Source organism: Piliocolobus tephrosceles, chromosome 6 (genome assembly GCF_002776525.5).
Source record: "Piliocolobus tephrosceles isolate RC106 chromosome 6, ASM277652v3, whole genome shotgun sequence".
NCBI lineage: Eukaryota > Metazoa > Chordata > Mammalia > Primates > Cercopithecidae > Piliocolobus > Piliocolobus tephrosceles.
In genome coordinates, this window is record NC_045439.1 from 17,162,125 (window position 1) to 17,181,692 (window position 19,568).

At 45.2% G+C, this 19,568-nt stretch overlaps 1 protein-coding gene and 1 pseudogene across 9 annotated transcripts in view; both read left to right on the forward strand.

The window, feature by feature from the left end:
* Nucleotides 1–19,568, forward strand: part of FOXN3 (forkhead box N3) — a 473,349-nt gene that overhangs the window by 321,487 nt on the left and 132,294 nt on the right. The window lies entirely within an intron of this gene.
* LOC111538187 lies at nucleotides 12,263–17,602 on the forward strand (annotated as a pseudogene).

The window sequence follows — 19,568 nt, forward strand, 5'->3', positions numbered from 1 at the left end:
CCCTCAAGTTCACCAGGTGTCTTCATTCACAGAATGATGCTTTCCCCAGGTACAGCCTGAAGACACTGGGATTATTTTCAGAGTAGACTGGAGACCCATAGTGGCTGTAGTAAGTGTGTGCATCTGCACAGAATGGTGCAGGACGTCTCGAACAAATTCCAGAAGATTTCAGCTCATTTTAGGAGAGCTAATTCTATTCTGCCAGATTAGGGGCAGAAATATACAATTTTTTCTTTTTTCTTTTGTTTGTTTGTTCATTTGTTTTGAAACAGGGTCTCACTCTGCATCCAGGTTGGAGTGCAGTGGTACTATCTCTGCTCACTGCAGCCTCACCTCCCAGGTTCAAATGATTCTCGTGCCTCAGCCTCCCGAGTAGCTGGGATTACAGGCAGGTGCCACCATGCCTGGCTAAATTTTGTATTTTTGGTAGAGACAGGGTTTCACCATGTTGGCCAGGCTGGTCTCGAACTCCTGAGCTCTGATGATCCGCCCACCTTGGCCTCCCAAAGTGCTGGGATTACAGGTGTGAGCCACTGCTTCTGGCCTAATTTTTCATTTTGATGTTATTTTCGTGCTCTTCTTCCAAAAATGCAAATACTGACAGAACTTGAAGATCTTTGTTCTTTTCTTTATGTTGGTGCAGAGTGTACAAAAGTTACCTGTATCAGGCACACATTTAAACTATCATTAACAGAGACTGCTGTAGGATTTACTTATGAATGATTCTGAAAGATTGAGAATGGCACTTTTTCTAAGCTTTGGTTGAGGTTGGGATTGGGAAAGATGGTTCCTCTCACCATGGTTATGCAAAAACTATGGGTTGTAATATGATGCAAAACACGTGTCTCCCAAGCATAAGCAGAGGTGCCGGCTGCCAATGAGCTTTAAGAAATACTGTGACTCGGTAAATGGAGAACCCAAGGGAGAGGGTAGCAAAAGCAAAGAGACCTTTGGTGTTTCTGACTTTCACAAGAGCCTGTCCAAATTTTCATCTGCATCAGCACTTTTCTAACAAAGTTCACCAGCCATCCAGCATTATCTGGTGGGCGGCCTTATTTACACGTAAAATATAATTGGTTCCATATTCCTCTCGGATCTACAAACAGTACCCATGTTTGTTTTTAATAACCAGAATTATTTCAGCTTAAAAAAAGGCGTAGATTTACATAGACAGTCTGATGAGTGCCTCAGATTGTTCCGTTAGTAACACAGAGGAGAAACAATCTAAGAGAAACATTTTGAATTTGTGTGCGGAGGTGGAGAGAGAGTTGGGTTAGTGAAATCAGAAAGCTTCCAAGTAATGATTATTACATTTAATAATAATTATATTAGCATTCCACAGAGACTGTTTTCTGAAAATTTTGATAGTACAGTCTCTGAGTAATACACACTCAGAGCAACCTAGGCTTCAGGCCATTGGGTGGGAAATGGCCTATTTGCTTTGTTTTGGTCGTGTTTAAACTTAATCCAAAATCAATTTCTTTTTCAAGAACTAAAATGTCTTGAAATGTGTAGCCTGTCTTCCACTTCAGGCTTCTGCAAACTTTTTCTGTGAAGGGTCATGTAGTAAATGTTTAGCACAAAATAGACATATACATAAACAAGTGAGTGTGTTGTGTCCAGGAAAATGTTATTTATGGCACTGAAGTTTGAATTCATATAATTTTCACTTGTCAGGAAACACTATTCTTCTTTTGATTCTTTTTTCCCTGACCCTTACAAAATGTCAAAGCTGTACTTAGCTTCCAGCTAGTACAGTTTGGTTCATAATTTGCCAACCCCTGTTCTAGTTCTGACTTTGTAGTTAGAATTTTTTCTTTTGGGGAGAAAACTCCACTTTGCATATGAAAGAGAACCAAAATGTGTGTGTGTGTGTCTGTGTGTGAGTGTGTGTGTGTGAGTGTGTATGTGTGTGACTCTGTGTGTGTTGAGCTTTTCTGTTTCTTCAGCTCCCCTCTTGAGGATGAAGCAGGGTCTCTAGACATTAGAACTCTGGCTGTTCGAGGCTGCCACCAGCAGTTTAGTGCTGATGGCAAGGAGGCTCGCCTCAGGGACTGAAAAACTCTTCTCCACACAGAATTCTGAGGGACTCTTCAAATAGAGGGAATTGAGAATGCAGACAAAGGCAGAAACTTGAGAGGAAAGCTGCTGAGCATTATGTGAACATAGCTGTGTAAGGGCTGTGAAAATGGTGTTGGTGTTTTCATAATTTCTTTGCAAATATATATGTATTTTAAAAGGCTTAGGTCTCTCAGCTGCTTCTTTTCATCTTTATTCTTAGAAGTAGGCAAAAGACATGCTTCTACAAATTATAAACACCTGGTTTTGTTTAGTATAGTATTGAGGGAAATTAGGAAAGTTGCAGAAACATTCGTTTTCCTAAATTGTTCTACATAACCTGTGACAATGCACTGCAGACATATGCATTGTATTTAGTTCGATCCGTTTAATAAGAGTCATTCTTATTACGACACCTCCCAAATCCTTCAAAAATATAAAGCTTTTAAATATTTGTCCCCTTTTATAATTAGTCTAGATTTAGCAGTGGGTCTTCCTGATTTGAGAGGAAGCATGCTGCATGGTTGCCTGGCAACAGCTAATCGTGGTATTAGGGGCCAACAAACAGTTGGCAGAAACTGTAAATTCTTTTGTCTTGTTAACGAAAAATGGTAGTTAAAGAAACAGCAGTATATTAAGTCTGTTCTGTTGTTCAAACCTATAACTTCAGTGATAAATTCCTGTGCTAACAAAACCTTCGTGTGCTGCTGAAATTTACAGCTTGTTTAGAGAACCTGCTCACTTCAGACTTGAGTCACGTGTCATCTGCTCGTGGTACCGAAGCTCATCGGGTAGGACAGTGATGTCACAGAGGCATTGTTTTCTCAAAGGGCTCTTAAGAAGAATCTGAGGTGTTTGTTGAATGATGGGTTTTGAAATGTATGTGAAGCTCCGGCATAAACGTCCGAAGTCAGGGTTCTGGTTCTTAAGCAGGAGCCGCGAGTTCACCATCGATGACCTCCGTTCCCATCTCCTAGTGGGCCTCAGTGGGTGCAGACACCAGCACCCGGCCTGTGTGATCCGTCCTGGTGCGGGCCAGGCCCTCCTCTCATCCGCTCCAGATCCGCCGGGCTCAGCGTAAGTTTTCTAGCACAACTTCATAAAATGAATTTTCATTTCATAAGCAAATACGGTGTGAGTCATGCTTTGGCCACATAGAATTAAGAAGGAAGAAAAAACACTACTTATTTGGTTGGTACTTTTTTTTTTTTTTTTAAGAAACTACACTGTATTCCAGATTTGTCCCCAGATCACTGTCAGCTTCCTCTCCTGTGGGTGTATGTTTTTAAAGGACGTCGTCTATTACAGGTCAGGATCCTGCTCCACCAGGCACTTCGGTGTGTATTTTCTCACTTAACTCCCAGCTCTGTGCAGAAGGTTTGGGAGACACCGGTGCTGAAGCCAAGTCTTATGGGGACAGACGGGGAGGAGCCAGGTTGAACACCCAGGTTTTCTCTGGTTTCCAAGCCCATACACTGCTTTGTCCTTAGTTTTGGGCCCAGTTTTCAGAACACATCCAGAATCATCCATTTGCCCAACGAAACAACATAAGGTATCAAATGAATGGCCCAGATGTTGAATGTATTTCATCCTTTGTTTCCTTGATTTCTAAAAACAGCCCGTAGGTATTTTTATCAGGATTTTTAAAAAGCACCTCTTGTTGTATACGTTCTCTTTTTTCTATATGATCTTTGTCGCTTCTCCTGCCCCGCCTCTACCATAGTCAGAAATCTCACGTCTCAACAAACATCTCTCTCCTGTTTTCACTGCAGCCACTTTCCCCTTCAAACTGGACATTTTGGATTTTCCCTGCTAACCTTATTGCCCCTCCCCAGGCTCCAGCTCAGCAGGAAGAAATGTCGTCAGCAGAGGCTGCAAACCCAAGCCTGTCCCTTTTCAGTGGTATTTTTACTATGAGCTGAACTACTTCAGCATCGTGTAAACACGCTGGAGTGTGTTAACAGCTGCCTCTCTTTTAAAGTTGCACCAGCTCAGAACTAAAAGGGGAACTGCTTTCAGGTTCTGTTCAAGTTTGCATGTGACAGCATCAAAGCTATTTTTAGCAGAGCGATCACCGGCAAGAAGCTGGAAACGGCTGCTTTCAACTATCAACAGTGGAAAGAAGGGATCATATATGCACTGCTGCAGCTCTTGAGTCCGTTTATGTGGGAGACACAGGGGTGTGTACATCTCTTCTTCAAAGTTACAAGGCGTCTTGTCCCCCATCACCTTGGCAGAGACAGGGTAGTGTGAATTTAGTGCTTGCTTGCCTGGGCTCCAAGTTAAAGTAGATACACTGATAATAGTGAATTATAGGACTGTCCTCAATGTCTGTTCTGAAAAGAAGGCGAGGTATAGATGCTCAGAAACATCCACTAAACTTCTGAAGTGTTCGTATTGTTTCTTCAGTTTTCCTTTTCTTTTCCAGACTCAAGAGACAGCAGGCAACGGGAGGTGGTTATGTAAGCATCATGGCAATGAAGACAGCATGAGTCACTTACTAGCCATGCGACCCTCATTAAGTGACTTTGCCTTTCCGAATTAAGTGTTCTTAGCTGCAAAATGAAGATCATAATACCAGCCCTATATACTTTATAGGACTAGTTTTGTTTTTTTTTAAAGCAGATGTTTGTTGAACACCTATTCTATGCCAGCTACTGGGGACATAAGCCGAATCGGATCGTCAGTGTCTTCAGAGAGCTTACAGTCTGGCTCCATGAATAAATAACTTATAACACGGTGTGTTGCATGGAAAGGAAACAGCATAAGACAGATAGGATCTGCTCTGAGCATGGACGGAGACAAGAAGGAGACAGGAGGAGCAGTATTTCCAAGACTGCATAGAAGTTTGCAAAGAAAACAAGGGAGTGAGGGACATTCCAAGCAGGGGCAATCGAGTAGCAATGACAGAGGTCAGAGGCGCTCTGGTGTCTCCAAGGGACCATGAGTAACCTGGTATTGTCAGAGCAAAAAAAAAAACCTACAAGACAAGGGATGGCAGGAGAAGCTGGAGCAAGTGGAGCCAATTGTTTAGTGCTAAAGAACTTGGAAGTGGCACAGGTCACAGGGAGCCAGGAGTCATTTTGAGCACACGATTGATGGGATTATACACAAATTAAAGTGGAATCATTGCTAGCAAAAGTCCCTGCATCTGTGTATATGAAGTGGTAACAGTTTAGTGCAAGCAAAGGATGCCCTACACATAAAGTGTCCTCCCTGGAAAGGCTAAGCTGTGGAGCAGTACTGAAACTTGGTGGCCTGCGACTCCTTTTAACATTGCCTTTAAAGAGGGTGGAGGTAAGTAGAGAAGAGCAGGTGAAAGGGAGAGAAGTAGCATACCTTCTCAGACCCAATTAGTACTGGGCTCTGCAGATGGCTTTGGAGGATAAGTCACATCCTTCAGGAGCTTTCAGGCCAGGTAGCACTGACAAGGAAGGCTCGAGCCTTGGCAGCAGTGTGTGGCTTGTGTGTGGTCAGGGGACTTAGAAAGGTGAGCCCAATGTCCCAGCACCAAGAAGCACAGCCCATGCACAGCCATGAGTCAACTTAAAGGTTGCAGGAGGCTAAGGTTTTTTGGGTTATGTTTAAAGCTTCAGTTGTGTGGTCCTTCTTATACGCCACAGAAATTGAAAGAAGAGGGAAGCACAGAACAAAACAAAGTAAAACAAAGCAAAACCCTCACAATCATACTTAACTGTATACACCCAGAAAGAAGGGTGCTACCACATTTTGTAAAGCTTGATGGACACACCCTCATAGTTACATAACTATGGACAAGAAGTGACATTACTTTTTTGAAACTATGTTCTCTTTTAATTTAATGCTGTCATGGAAGTTTAGCAACATTATTTGCCTCAGTTTACTTCCAGGAGAGGAATAGATGTTTCTATAGCTTTTCTTGAAGAATCGAATGAGTATTAAGTACTACGTGTGTAAGAATCAGTTTCTTAGGCCCCAGCCTGTGTGATGGTGGAAGAAAAGCAATGTACTTGGCCTTTCCAACCATTTCCTTTTTGTTTTTCCTGAGCTACACTATGTGGGGAAGGACTGAGAGAGGGACACGTGGGACAGTTTGCTAACAGCAGAGAGTCACAAGCAAGCAAAAGCTTGGTACAGGGAGGTGGCCAGAGGTCACCAGGAAAGGAGGGAGTAGACAGGGCACCTTTGAGGTTGGGCCCGGCCTTTCTGCTCATTTGCAAGTATCAGGACAAAGACATGGTTAAGGCGCTGATACCCATCATGGTACTTTGTTGCCTTGGGAGATAGAAGAGATTACTTTTTGGATTTTTTTTTTTTTTTTTTTTTTGAGACGGAGTCTCACTGTGTCGCCCAGGCTGGAGTGCAGTGCATGATCTCGGCTCACTGCAACCTCTGCCTCCCGGGTTCAAGCGATTCTCCTACCTCGGCCTCCCAAGTAGCTGGAATTATAGGAGCCTGCCACTGTGCCCGGCTAATTTTTGTATATTTAGTAGAGATGGGGTTTTACCATCTTGACCAGGCTGGTTTTGAACTCCTCACCTCATGATCCACCCACCTCGGCCTCTCAAAGTGCTGGGATTACGGGTGTGAGCCACCGAGCCCCACCAGATTTTCTTTTTAAGTTGGGGTATCACTCTGTCACCCAGTCTGGAGTGCAGTGGCATGATCATGGCTCATGGCAGCCTCAAGCTACTGGGCTCAAGTGATCCTCCCATTTCAGCCACCTGAGTAGCCGGGACTGCAGGTCCATGTCAGTACACCTGGCTAATTTTTTTTTCTTTTGTAGAGATGGGATCTCCCTATGTTACCCAAGCTGGTCTCAAACTGCTGGCCTCAAGCAGTATTCCTGCCTCAGTCTCCCAAAATGGTAGGATTACAGGCGTGTCTTACGTTTTAGAAATTTAAAATCACGTTGTCACTTGGAAGCCAACTATAAATGGATCTAATAAACCTTAGGAAAAATGTTTTATAAAAAATAAACATCTGAGGCTAGGTGCAGTGGCTCACGCCTATAATCCTGTCACTTTGGGAGGCCACGCCAGGCAGATCACTTGAGGTCAGGAGTTTGAAACCAGCCTGGCCAACCTGGTGAAACCCCGTCTCTACTAAAAAAAATACAAAAAAATTAGCCGGGCCTGGTGGCAGGGACCTATAATCCCAGCTACTTGGAAGGCTGAGGCAAGAGAATCGCTTGAACCCTCGAGGCGGAGGTTGGAGTTCATTGAGATCGTGCCACTGCATTCCAGCCTGAGCAATAGAGCGAGACTCTGTCTTAGATAAATAAACAAACAAGCAAACAAACATCTGCACTATTACATACAACTTTAGCATTTGAGTGCCTGGATTAGGTCTTCCTGATACAGCATTTAGATCGAGGTGTCCCTTCTATGTCATCAGCTTTCCAAAATCAGTGTTTATGTCTCTCCTCTTCGTGGTGGACTGTGGGATGGGACTAGCTCTCAAAGGGAGGAAATGAATAATCAAGGGAATCACAATTTTTCCACAAATAGGTTATTTTCTTGTCTGTGACTGGTTTTCAGCATCATAGGAAGTACCAGGAGCCAGACTGTCAAAAACTTGGATTAAAATACATACATTTCTTGGCTGGGCACGGTGGCTCACGCCTGTAATCCCAGCACTTCGGGAGGCCGAGGAGGGCGGATCACCTGAGGTCAGGACTTCGAGACCAGCCTGGCCAACATAGTGAAACCCTGTCTCTACAAAAATATAAAAATTATCTGGGCATAATGGCAGGTGCCTGTAGTCCCAACTACTAGGGAGGCTGAGGCAGGGGAATCGCTTGAACCCGGGAGGTGGAGGTTGCAGTGAGCCGAGATTGTGCCATTGCACTCCAGCCTGGGTGACAGAGTGAGACTCCATCTCCAAAAAAAAAAAAAGTACATTTCTTGATCTCTAAAATCCTGAAAGATAAACAGGTCACAGTGACTTTTGTCTTTATTAGTGAGGTACTTCCGCTGAATGTTGTATCAGTTCATGGAGTAATGGGGGGGTTGTGTTACTCACATTAGATAAGGGCAGGGTGTGGTTGTTGGTCACCACCTCAGAATGATGCTGCTGTGCTGGGACAGAAGATGCAGGTGTGGCCAGCCTTCTTGCTTCCTTGTGATTCACTTCGAGGTGAAATGATGTCTTTACCCACCATGTGTTTGCTCCTGATGGAGGGGATTTTAGGTAAGGTTTTGCCACTGTCTTCGGATCAAGCACTCTAGCCACACTAACATTGTCTAGTCCTCAGCTGGTTCCACCTGTCGCACTGGAGCCCTTTGTCCCATTGTCAAGACCTCCGTGAAGCTACTGCCAAAGGAAAGAGGGAGTGGCTGGGTTTCCTCAGTCTCAGAGTCCCTCCAGTCCAGACTCGGCCACCTGGTCCCTCCCTGAGGGCAGCATGGCCAGAGTGGGAGGTGTAGAAGGTATCCCAGGGCCACTTCTATCATCTCCATCTCCAAGGCAAGCTGCTTCTTGAGGGACTTGGCTTTCATATTTGGGGATCAGTGAGGCTGAGATGGAGAGATTCCATGGGATAGAGCAGAGCCTCCAGGTTTCAGCTCCTCAGGAGTGCACCAAAGAGAAGATATCGAAGGGCTGCTGTGTTAGTCTGTTCTCATGTTGCTAATAAAGACGTTCAAGACTGGGTAATTTGTAAAGGAAAGAGGTTTAATGGACTCACAGCTCCACATGGCTGGTGAAGCCTCACAATCATGGTAGAAGGGAAAGGGGAAACAAAGGCACATCTTACGTGGTGGCAGGCAAGAGAGCTTGTGCATGGCAACTCCCATTTATAAAACCATTGGATTTTGTGAGACTTATTCACTACCTTGAGAATAGTATGGGGGAAGCCGCCCGCATGATTCAAATCTCTCCACCTGGCCCCACCCTTGACACTTGGGGATTATTAGAATTCAAGGTGAGACTTGGGCAGGGACCCAGCCAAACCATATCAGCTACTTTCTAGGCTGTGATAATAGCAGCACTTACTGAGCACATACTGGGTGTGAGCACCCAGAAGGTAGATGTCACCTTTGGAGGATCTGTAGTTTTTTGAGGGAGGCAGCTGGAGAACTGGCAGGACAGTTGGCATTGAAGTCCCACAGCAGCACTTTTAGGGCTCAGAGAAGATTCAGTCGAGGATCAAGGAATGAGCATGGGCCTCATGGAAGAGATTATCAGTGTGTTCTACCCAACAAGAGGGACGTTGTCCAGAAGATTCTAGTGTCTGGTTTTATTCTTGGCATAGTAACCGAAGCATCCAAAGGCAGCTGCAGGGGTTTCTCTGTACATCTCAGAATCCTTGAGCTAATTTGCCATCCATGTCCCCGCCTCTTGGAGGACAGGATGGTAACTGTCACAGGGTCCTCATAGCAGTGTAAAAACATGGTTATTCAGTGAATGGATGAGTGAGAGAAAAGAGAGTGGGGGAAACCAGCCCTTATTTCTAGAGCTTGGCAGTGGAGCAGCAGAGGCATCACCTGCCTTATGCACTGTCTGGCCGGCCATTAGGAAATGTCTGTTTGTCTGTCATCTGTCTATTATTTATTTATTTATTAAATTGTGGTCAAAGACACATGAAATGAAACAAAATGTACCAACCAGCCTTTTTTTTTTGAGATGGAGTCTCGTTCTGTCGCCCAGGTTGGAGTGCAGTGACGCCATCCAGCCATTTTTAAAGTTTACAGTTCGGTGGCATTAAAGATATTCAGTTGTTGTGCAGCCAGCACTGCCCTCATCTACAGGGTTTTTTTTTCATCTTCCAAGACTGAAACCCTGTACTCATTAAACAACCACTCCCCCCATTCCCCTCCACCTAGTTCCTGGCAACCACCATTCTCTTTCTATCTATGAATTTAATGACTCTAGATACCTTATATAAGTGGAATCACACAGTGTTTGTCTTTTTTTGTGACTGGCTTATTGCATTTACCATAATGTCCCCAAGGTTCACGTTATGACGTATGTGAGCGTCTCCTTCCTTTTAAAGGCTGAATAATATTCGCTTGTTTTGTCTATCCATGCATCCGTTGAGGGACAGTTAGGTTGATTCTTCCTCTTGGCTATTGTGAATGTTTCTTTTTTTCTTCTGGTTGTTTTGTTCTTTTAGAGACATGTTTTCTCTGTGTCACCCAGGCCAGAGTGCAGTAGTGGGATTATAGCTCACTGTAACCTTGAACTCCTGGGCTCAAGCCATCCTCCTGCCTCAGGTTCCCAAGTAGCTGGGACTACAGGTGTATGCCACCATACCCGGTGACTAAAAAAATTTTTTTTTTTTTTGTAGAATCAGGGTCTTTCCAGGTAGCCCTGGCTGGTCTCGAACCCCCAGCCTCAAGCAATTCTCCTGCCTTGGCCTCCCAAAATGCTGGGATTATAGGCGTGAGCCACTGCACCCGGATGTGAATAATGTTTCTATAAGCATGGGTGTGTACAAGTATCTCTTTAAGTCCCTGCTTTCCGTTCTTTTGGGTATATATCCAGAATTGGAACTGTTAGATTTTATGGCATTCTGTTTAATTTTTTTAGGAACCGCCATACCGTTTTTCACAATGGCTGCACCCTTTTAAGGGGATGTCTCTTGAGCTGCCTCTGTGGCATTAGTCTGGGTAATGTCTTATATGGTTACTTAGCTTTTCCTTTTACTTGCCTTTCCTCTGTTAGTTTAAAAAATGCTAATCTCCTTCCTATGACTCCACTTATGTTTGAATTGTATTGCTTAATATCTGGCCCTTTGGACAGGTTTGGGATAACAAAGGCCGTGGATAGGCTCATTCACACTAGCACAGCAGGCCGGAATTCTCAAGCTGTTTCTCCTCTCCTCCAGCCCCTTTAGAAATGTTGAGTTTAGGCCGGGTGCGGTGGCTCACGTCTGTAATCCCAGCGCTTTGGGAGGCCGAGGCAGGTGGATGACCTGAGGTCAGGGGTTGGAGACCAGTCTGACCAACATGGCAAAACCCTGTCTCTACTAAAAAAATACAAAAATTAGCTGGGCATGGCGGCAGGCACCTGTAATCCCAGCTACTTGGGAGGCTGAGGCAGGAGAATCGTTTGAACCCAGGAGGTGGAGGTTGCAAGGAGCCAAAATCGTGCCATTACACTCCAACCTAGGCGACAGAGCGAGACTTTGAGAAATGTTGAGTTTGTCCCTGGGGCCTCTGGGCAGATGTCCTCTGGGGAAGTCCCAAGCTGCTGCCTCAGAGATGAAGCTAGAACCAAACTGGCCCTACTAGACTGGGAGCTCCTGGCCCAGCTGCTCTGCCTCCCTCAACTCCACCATTCTAATTGTGATTAGTAGGCTCATTTGCATCTAAAAGGAGTAGTTTTCTTATCAACACCATTGAGTGGAGAACCCGTGTGCTCCATTTATATAGAGTGGCCCATTTAAATCAGAGCCTATTAAGCAGTAAAAGTAAATGTGGGTGTTTTACAAATGCAAATATATCATGCAAATAATGTACTTTATACTGAATGATGCCTTGGTTTTCATATGTAAAATTAGAAACTGTGTAGCACAAAGATAATGATAAACACCTTTGCATCTGTTCATGAGATGTATCATAAGCTGTATGCATCGAAAATTGTAGCCGTGGTTTTAAGCAGAATTTTTTCAGTATGTTCTCAAACTTGCATCCCATATTATAAAAAATATACATGTATTTAGTTATTTATCTGTTCCTAAGGAATCAAGAAATCTCAGAAAAGAGGAATCCAAATTACCTTATGTATTACTTACTATTAATGATGAGATTTATAATTTTCTTTCCATTTTTAAAGATTTTTGAGTTTTTATTTGAGATGATGATAGTAGAAGAAGATGTGTTACTATAGGCTAGTTTCTTTGTGAGAGACTTAATTATGTATAAGAGATGTTTTAAAAATCTTGGCTGGGCATGGTGGCTCATTCCTGTAATCCCAGTATTTTGGGAGGCTGAGGCAGGAGGAACTCTTGAGCCTAGGAGTTCAAGACCAGCCTGGGTAACATAGCAAGACCCCGTCTCTACAAAAAAAAAAAAAAAAAAAAAAAAAAGCAAAAATTAGCCAGGCATGGTGGCATGCACCTGTAGTCCCAGCTACTCAGGAGACTGAGGTGGGAGCATTGCTTGAGCCTGGGAGGTTAAGGCTGCAGTAAGCTGTGATTATGCCACTGCACTCCAGCCTGGGTGACAGAGTGACAGAGTGAGACCCTGCCTCAAAAAAAAAAAAAAGAAAGAAAGAAAAAAATCTAGTGTTTGAGATCATTCTGTGTGGGAGGTGCAGGTAGCATTCCCACTGTTTTTCAGAATCACTTAGAATAATGACAGCCATCTTCCACGTGTTGTGAACTTGGCCAAGTTCTAAGAGAGGAGTCACTGTTAGCCTCTGCTCACGTGACATCTGCCATGGTAAGGTGAGACACACATACCTGTGGGTTAAAGGTATAAGGCATTAGAATGGGAAGACACTGCAGAGTGCAGTTAATTCGCAGATGAGCTGCACAGAAGGTATTTGCCACAAGGATTCAGAGGAGGGAGAGGTTGCAGGGTGAGAGTGACCAGATAAGATGTCCTGGGTACCTGGGATTCAAGTTGAACTTCAAAGGATGAATAAGCTGTAACAGGTGAAGAGAACATGGGTCTAGGGCATTTCAGGCAGCAGAGGGAGAGATTGAGTTTGCATGGGCCCGAGAAGCCTCTGGGGTGCAGGTGTTCTGGAGACCTGTGCCAGGTGGCATATTGAGAGCAGGAGGGACATGCTGGGAAGGAACAGGAGGGCTTCTGAGGGGCACCGGTACCGATGGGCTCTCACCCTGCCCTGTAAGCATTTGTCACAGGAAAGGCATCCCGATCCTGACTCCAAGAGAGGATTCTTGGATCTCACACAAGAAAGAATTCAGGGCGATTCCATAAAGTGTAAGCAACTTTATTAATAAAGTAAAGGAACAAAATGATGGCTACTTCATATACAGAGCAGTCTCGAGGGCTGCTGGCTGCCTATTTTTATGGTTATTTCTTGATGATATGCTGAACAAGGGGTGGATTATTCATGCCTCCCCTTTCTAGACCATATAGAGTAACTTCCTGATGTTGCCATGGCGTTTGTAAACTGTCGCGGCGCTGTGGGAGTGTCACAGTGAGGACGACCAGAGGTCACTTTCATTGCCATCTTGGTTCGGTGGGTTCAGCTGGCTTTAATGCAACCTATTTTATCAGCAAGGTCTTTATGACCTGCATCTTGTGCCGACCTCTTGTCTCATCCTGTGACTCAGAATGCCTTCACCATCTGTGCAGGCAGCCCAGCAGGTCTCAGCCTCATTTTACCCAGCCCCTATTCGTGATGGAGTTGCTGTGGTTCAGATGCCTCTGGCACGTTCACATTTCTGTAGCCACCGGACTCTTCGAATGCAGATGCACGTGGAAACTCGGTGTATGAGACACATGAAAAATGAGAGGCTTTGTTGACATTGATACCAGTCCCCACCCGTGATGGCACTCTGGACACCTCTCCAAGTTGGCAGACCCTGGGGACTGCGCCTGAAGATGCTGTGCTTTGAGAAGGCTGCTGAGGTGTCAGGCAGGGCCGCCTGCTGTGGGGAGGGAGGCTGGAGGCAGGGAGGCCTGTTAGGATTCAGGAGAGGGCGTCTTAACTTGAGCTGACCCCAGTCTTGGGAGTAGAAGCAGAAAGGAAAGGAAAGTGCAGGAGCCCTTGGGAAGAATGCGTGGGCCCCGACGGGGACTGGAGGCAGGGACGTAGCTGAGGAAGGTGTCAGAGCCTCCAGAATTTTAAACTAGAGCATTTGCCAGATGATTACCAATGGCTGGGTCCGTTTTTTTCTTCTGTTTTTGTTCTCTGAGGAATGCTGAATTAAAGGATAAACTTTACTTCCCTCAACAGACATTTGTGCCAGCCAGGTTCCAAGCACTGCAGTAGGTATTAGGGATGCAGGAAAAGACAGCCACAGGTGTCTTGGTGTAGCCCGGAGAGACTGCGAGACTGCGTGTGGGAGGGAGATAGCCACTGTCTGGGGCAACTTGTGCTTTCCCCCTCCCCATTCATATGTTGACGTCCTAACTCCCAGTTCCTCAGAATGTGCCCTTCCTTCCAATGTGCCCGTATTTCCAATAAGGTCCCTGCAGGATATCATTAGTTAAGATGAGGTCACCCTGGAGTGGGTTGGACCCCCGACTCAATGTGATGATGTCCTTAGAAAAGGGGGGAATTTGAAGACAGCTGTACACACAGGGAATGCCGTGTAAAGATGCAGGCAGGGCGATGCTCCTGCAAGCCAGAGAACACCAGCAAAACCAGCAGCTGCGAGGGAGGCCAGGAACAGATTCTCCCCCATAGCCCTCTGAAGGAACCAGCCCTGTGACCCCTTGGTCTTGGAATTCTGCCCTCCAGGACTGTGAGAGGAGGAATTTCTGTTGCTTAAACCCCCTAGTCTGTGGCACTTGGTTACAGCAATCCCAGCAAACGAATACAGACCCTGATAAATCCTGGGCAGCATGGAGAGCGTGCCCTGGGAGCTGGCAAGCAAGGCAGAGGGGGGAAGCTGCCTTCTGGTTTGAGCAGATATGGGGCAGCTGAAAGCTGCTCTGTGCAGAGCCCGCTGGAGATACCCTCCAGCATCTGGAAACAAAATCAGCTGGTGGTGGGGAAGTGGCAAACCCAACCTTTCCACGAACTCTGCTAGGAAAAGAGCATGAGAAGAAAAAGAGGAGAGGGCTAGGGCTCTAGGAACGCTCTGATGGTGGGGCCGAGCCTGGGAAGAGAGCTAGCCAACTGTCCAGAAAGAAGAGTGGGATGAGCAGAACCCAGACTAGGAGGGTGTTTTGTAGCTAATGGTGGAAAGGATTTTTGAGAGATATTGTTAAAAATATATAACCCAGAAAGAGGCCTCTTTATGTGAGTGCACACGGAAGGTCATGCGGTGTAGAGGGGAGAGAGGCTGGAGTGACATCAAGGGCAGTGACCCCTGGTCTTAGTCTGTTTGTGCTGCTGTCACAAACTGGGTAATTTACAAACAATAGAAATGTATCTCTCGCAGTGATGGAGGCCGGGAAGTCTAAGATCAAGGCTGCGGTAGGTTCGTTGTCTGGTGAGTGCTGCTTGCAAGATGGGGCCTTGAACGCTATACCCTCCAGAGGAGAGGAGCACTGTGTCTTCACATGGCAGAAGGCAGAAAAGGGGGGTGACTCCCTCCTTTAAGCCTCTTTATATGGGCATCTAATCCCATTCATGACGAAGGAGCCCTCCTGGCCTAATCACCTTTTAAGGGTCCTACCTCTTAACACTGTTGTTACCTTGGCAACACATGAATTTTGGAGAGACGCATGCAAACCATAACACCTGGGGAATTGGGGGACCCAGGTGACCCCTGGCAGGAAGAGGATTGTGGTGGTGACATGAGGGAGTGGAGGGAGTGGAGGCTGGGCTGTCGGTCCCAGCTCTTGGGATTTGTGAGTACGGGAAAGAATAATGGAAGCCAAAAGGAGGACTAGGACACCAGTTTATGTGTGGCAGTGGTTAAGATAAGAACTGATCAGTCCTGGGAAGGGGGAGGTGAGTAGAGACAAGGGGTAGTGGAGGGAGGAAAGATACTAGAGGAAAAGAAAGGTAATAGAGATGTTACTTTGGCAAGTAAGAAGATGCACACGCAGGCAGAAATAATGGAGCCAGCAAACGGAAGTGGAAGGAAGGGCATGTCCTTGGTTTAGAAAAGAGGAGGTGACAGTGCCTGCCAAAAGGTGGAGACGGAGCTTTGGGACTTGATGAGTGGAGAAATTGGGGCCAGTGTTCCTGGGTTCTCATTTGGGAGCAGTTTTATCCCCCAGTGGACACACGGCAATAACTGGAGACATTTTTGGTTGTCACATCTGATGAGGTGGTGTCACCGGTGTCTAGTATGGGAGTCCAGGAAGACTGCTGAGCGTCTTACCGTCCACAGTGTAGCGTCCCAGGACAAGAATTATCCAATCCAGAATGTCAGTAATGCTAAGGTTAAGAAATCCTGCTGCAGGTCAATAGCAGTTCGCAAACAATGTTCAAGGAATGAAGTCCCAACTTCATGGCAGGCTTTGAGGAGTGTGATGCAACTTCAGTATATTTAAAACAATGCAATAAGGGCCACGGGAAGAGGGCATGAGTGACCAGCGACAGATCTGCATTGCGAGGACAGGACCCTAGGGCATTTAAGCAGAATGGCAGACTTGCAGGGACTGCTGGAAAGGCTGGAGTGGGCTATCAGCCACCTGGAGTTGTTTTCTGCAGAGTTCATGGTAGGGTAGGCAAGAGTGTCAGTGGAGGTGTGGCACCCTCTGTGGAAGCCTTTGATAAGTTGAGGAACAGCATGGTGGCCGAGTTTTTAAAGAACAGTAGGATGCTTGCTGGTGACATGGAGACTCGTGCAGAAAGGGTGGCATCTCAAGACCAACAACCCCAAGAGAATGCATGGCTGCATTTCTGAAACCCATAACAGAAACGATTCAGAAATCCACACCTTCCGAGAGAGAAACCGAGGGAGTAACATGTTTAGTCATCTCTTGGCTGTCAGCAAAAGCCTCCCTGCCCTTGACTGCATAACTGTGTCCCCCAAATCCGGTCTTTACGTCAGCGAGATGTGTGATGCTGCCACCTTTTCAACTAACAGTCTTAAAGGGCTACAAACACACGATTTACACGGTGTGGATTGGGTGAGGTCATGTGAACATTTGGAGTGAGTTTCAAGCATACATCAAGGAGCACCACACCACGGGCCTCTTGTGGGGGCAGAACGGGTCCTACAGCGCCCACATCAGCGCTTTCTGTTCTCTCCTGAGGGCCTGACCTTTCTCCACATCCTCCTCCTCCACCTCCTCCAGGGCCCCCTCCACTTTTTGAGAATGAAGACACAAAAGAAGAGTCCTCTCCTTCATGCTCAGCTTTATTTGCCCGGCTTAACCAAGGAGAAGCCTAACCCTGCAGAACCAGGGCTCTGGCACGTCACAGATGACCAGAAGGTCTATACAAGAATCCCAGCCTGCAGGCTCACGGAGGGCAAACTGCATCTCTCCCCAGAAGCCACACTCCAAGTCCCACATCTCCCAAACCTCATCCTTCCCAGAAACATGCACCCGTGTTCAAGTTGGAAGGAAGTAAATGGAGAGCAGAGTACCAAGAAGACAGGAATGACCTTGTGATTTCAAAGCCTGAGCTGAAACATGCGGCTTACATTTTCAAATGTGAAAAATCAACTCTCCCGATGAAAGGGAAAGTAAACTCGACTCCAGTGGATAACCGTAAGAAGTTTGGTCAGATGTTTGATAGTGTGGTGGGCATTGTGGAAGCGACCAGCTCCAAGGACATTCAAATCCAGGTAATGAGGAGAGTACCAGCAATTTCCACTAATAAGACCGAAGGTGGCCATACATACCTAACTCGGGGAAGATGCATCAGACTGTGAGATTGTGAGCATCACATGATCCAAAATGAATATACTTATTCGTCAGGGTGGTAATGACAGAGAATTTCCTGTCCCTGAGCAGTTAGACAGCATGGGATGGATTCCAAGTTGGTCAGTGAACCTGCAGAAATGATGGGCTAACCTCCCGAGAGACCCAGCCGCCTCACCTGAGTCCCTCCATCAAACAAGCAGCAGTGAAGAGCTGGAAGTTGCAGTAGCACCTACCGCTGTAGTTTTGGCCCCCAGCAACTCCATGCTATAGACACAGCATTGTTTCTGGTACGCCGTCGTGGGCATTTGGAAATACTTAACGTTTCTTCATGATTTGCCTTTGTGCATGTGATTTTAGTTCCACGTGGTGACTTGTGAACATTATGGATTTAAAGAGGAAAAAAAGAAATCTGTTCGCCTCATATTACGAACATAGTAACTGATAGGTAAAAATACTGCACGATTCAGTTTTCCATGTATGTTTAATTGCTTGTTGAAAAAAAGATGTACATGTTTATCTTCTAGACAATTTCAATATGATGTAGTGGTAGTAGTGTGCCCTGAGAAATGTACGATTTTTTTCTTATTATGACCACATGTTCACCTTTGGCAGTGTGGATACGCTGTCAGCAGAAGTACGTATTTCAGCCCACGCTTTTAAAAGATGTAAGAACATTCCATATTAAGGACCAAATTCACTTTCTTGGTCCTTGAAAGACCTATATTCTTTCTAGTTACTAAAAACCAAAGGTATAAATTCTAATTCTTCATCTTATATGTTTTTCTATTGTGTCATTTGAAAACTTCTCTACATAACAGATTTTTATGTCAACTGATTGATGGGAGGAAACAATGTTTTTGCTGTATAATACCTCACAATGTTGCCCAAAAATCAAGCTCAGTGTCTGTTTTCCAATTTTGAGCATGTTAAATATCAGATGCCTTCTAAACGGTGTCTTTAATGTTTTATTGTAGTCTAATTTTTTATTTTCTGCCTGCCAGACTTGCTAACCAGTCACAAAAATGAACATGAGAAAAGCCGTAGATGTATTACTTCTCCTAAAGCCTAAGGAATTATTTGTTAGTTTGGCTTTCTGCTCTGATTTTGTAGTCTTGATAGTACATGCTTTTCCTTTTCTTTCCCTTTCCCTTTCCCTTTTCCTTTCCTTTCCTTTTTTTTTTTTTTTTTTTTTTACATGGAATTTCGCTCTGTCACCCAGGCTGGAGTACAGTGGCACGATCTCATCTCACTGCAACCTCTGCCTCCTGGGTTCAAGCGATTCTCGTGCCTCAGCCTCCTGAGTAGCTAGGGTTATAGGCGCACATGACCATGACCAACTAGTTTTTGTATTTTTAGTACAGACAGGGTTTTGCCATGTTGGTCAGGCTGGTCTCAAACTCCTGGCCTCAAGTGATCTGCCCACTTGCGCCTCCCAACTGGGATTACAGGCGTGAGCCGCTGCACCCGGCCCCATGTGTTTTTCAAAGTTAAGAGAAGTTATGATAGTCCTTTGTTATCTTTTCAGTAGGTAGTGTTGAAAAATCTGCAACTTCTTGGATCACATTTAATGAATTACAATATAATGCTTACGGACCCAGTACAAGTATATATGTACATATGTATTGCCTATTATAGCCTTTGGAGTATGTCATTTCCATTTTTAAAATATCTTCTTTATCTATATAGTATTTGGATTATTAATGCTTACATACCAAGGTTTTGCTATAAAAGTTTTGTTCGTGTAATGTTGATAGTAAACATCGTTTTTCAACTGTTAACTTATTCTGAAATAAAGTAAAATTCTAATTGTTTAAAAGTAGAATAAAATAAGCACAATAGATCTGGTGCCAGAGCAGCTGCCACCTGTCAGATTCTCATGGGTCCTGGTGGTATTGGGCACGTAATAACTCTGTGCAGGCTGATAACTTTGAAATCAGTTGAGTCTCTGGTTTCAACATCTGGCTAAGTTTACAGAGCAATTCCATTCCTTACCACGATTGGTATGTTGCCCTCTGAGGAATCTTGCCACACTCTCAGTTACAGTGTTTGTGGGCCCAGCTGGTTGTGGTCTGATCACTTCAGTCATGCCTTCTCCGTAATTGTCAGCCTCTGAAA